The sequence below is a fragment of the Colletes latitarsis genome, unplaced genomic scaffold, assembly GCF_051014445.1.
Source record: "Colletes latitarsis isolate SP2378_abdomen unplaced genomic scaffold, iyColLati1 scaffold0007, whole genome shotgun sequence".
Classification (NCBI taxonomy): domain Eukaryota; kingdom Metazoa; phylum Arthropoda; class Insecta; order Hymenoptera; family Colletidae; genus Colletes; species Colletes latitarsis.
In genome coordinates, this window is record NW_027488367.1 from 640,001 (window position 1) to 642,500 (window position 2,500).

A 2,500-nucleotide genomic window follows, 5' to 3' on the forward strand; every position below is an offset into this window, starting at 1 on the left:
CCGTCAAAGTCAGAAATCGTAGGAGCGGTGCTTTAACGGGCGGTCGTGATGATACTCCAGACAACACGACGCACGACGCCGTAAAACACTCGCGCGAGTCCAGACTGATCTCTGCCTCACCACGCAAGGGGTGCGCAAACTTGCCAATAATATATAATATTTATTCTTTTTCGTACGTCCAGCGACAAACGCCAACGAAATACCCAAATTCTCGCTCGTACGTTGATACCTTTCTCTTCATCGACCCGGCTCCGAAACGTTCTTCGCCATCTCCCCGAAAGGAGAGGTAAACGACGGCGGGGTTAGGGAATCTGAGAACAACGCAAGCAGTTTTAGGACAAGTGAACGACCCTCAGCCAGGCGTGGTCCAGGAATTTTATCCGTGGACCGCAATGTGCGTTCGAAATGTCGATGTTCATGTGTCCTGCAGTTCACACGTTGACGCGCAATTAGCTGCGTTCTTCATCGACCCACGAGCCAAGTGATCCACCGTTCAGGGTAATCATATACAATTTACAATTTTTCTCTTTGTATTTAAAAATGCTCCTTGTTCTTTGCTTTAAAAATATTCGATGTTCGCACCTCCGACCAGCGTATCGACGGAGGATTGAACGCGCCATATCGACGACAAAAGTTTCTTTTTGTTTCCTGAATGACGGAAAACCATCGTTCGACGGCCGGGCGTACAGTACATTCAAAAGCCTTTGCGCGTGGCTGCGACCAACGGGTATAATACACCCGTATATTCTTGGTTCCGAACAGTAACTTCACGCGCAATCGGGCGAACGCACGCGGCAGCGCCCATCGGTTGCTCGATGAAATCGATGCGATAAACTACAGCCTTCTCGGCTGGTCGTCGTTAGTCGCGCGAGCAACAGATGGCCGCACAATCGACGCGTCGTCGTTTGGGATTATTCGCCTCACGTTAGCCATGAGTATGTATATTATTCATTTACGAACGAACGCGGCAGCGTCCATCGGTTGCTCGATGAAATCGATGCGATAAACTACAGCCGTTTCGGCTGGTCGTCGTTAGTCGCGCGAGCAACGATGGCCGCAAAATCGACGCGTCGTCGTTTGCGATTATTCGCCTCAAGTTAGCCATGAGTATGTATATTATTCATTTACGAACGAACGCGGCAGCGTCCATCGGTTGCTCGATGAAATCGATGCGATAAACTACAGCCGTTGCGGCTGGTCGTCGTTAGTCGCGCGAGCAACGATGGCCGCAAAATCGACGCGTCGTCGTTTGCGATTATTCGCCTCAAGTTAGCCATGAGTATGTATATTATTCATTTACGAACGAACGCGGCAGCGTCCATCGGTTGCTCGATGAAATCGATGCGATAAACTACAGCCGTTTCGGCTGGTCGTCGTTAGTCGCGCGAGCAACGATGGCCGCAAAATCGACGCGTCGTCGTTTGCGATTATTCGCCTCAAGTTAGCCATGAGTATGTATATTATTCATTTACGAACGAACGCGGCAGCGTCCATCGGTTGCTCGATGAAATCGATGCGATAAACTACAGCCGTTTCGGCTGGTCGTCGTTAGTCGCGCGAGCAACGATGGCCGCAAAATCGACGCGTCGTCGTTTGCGATTATTCGCCTCAAGTTAGCCATGAGTATGTATATTATTCATTTACGAACGAACGCGGCAGCGTCCATCGGTTGCTCGATGAAATCGATGCGATAAACTACAGCCGTTGCGGCTGGTCGTCGTTAGTCGCGCGAGCAACGATGGCCGCAAAATCGACGCGTCGTCGTTTGCGATTATTCGCCTCTGGCTATCCGTGAGTATGTATAATATTCATATACGAACGAACGCGGCAGCGCCCATCGGTTGCTCGATGAAATCGATGCGATAAACTACAGCCTTCTCGGCTGGTCGTCGTTAGTCGCGCGAGCAACGATGGCCGCAAAATCGACGCGTCGTCGTTTGCGATCATTCGCCTCAGGCTATCCGTGAGTATGTATAATATTCATTTACGAACGAACGCGGCAGCGTCCACCGGTTGCTCGATGAAATCGATGCGATAAACTACAGCCGTCTCGGCTGATCGTCGTTAGTCGCGCGAGCAACGATGGCCGCACAATCGACGCGTCGTCGTTTGCGATTATTCGCCTCAGGCTATCCGTGAGTATGTATAACATTCATTTACGAACGAACGCGGCAGCGTCCATCGGTTGCTCGATGAAATCGATGCGATAAACTACAGCCGTTTCGGCTGATCGTCGTTAGTCGCGCGAGCAACGATGGCCGCACAATCGACGCGTCGTCGTTTGCGATTATTCGCCTCAGGCTATCCGTGAGTATGTATAACATTCATTTACGAACGAACGCGGCAGCGTCCATCGGTTGCTCGATGAAATCGATGCGATAAACTACAGCCGTTTCGGCTGATCGTCGTTAGTCGCGCGAGCAACGATGGCCGCACAATCGACGCGTCGTCGTTTGCGATTATTCGCCTCAGGCTATCCGTGAGTATGTATAACATTCAT

The 2,500-nt window shown here is 51.0% G+C and overlaps 1 non-coding gene across 1 annotated transcript; it reads right to left on the reverse strand.

The window, feature by feature from the left end:
• Window positions 1-346: 346 nt before the first annotated feature.
• Window positions 347-501, reverse strand: LOC143350622 (5.8S ribosomal RNA). The gene has a single exon (XR_013081183.1). It is a non-coding gene; the product is annotated as a 5.8S ribosomal RNA (ribosomal RNA).
• Between the last annotated feature and the right edge of the window lie 1,999 nt (window positions 502-2,500).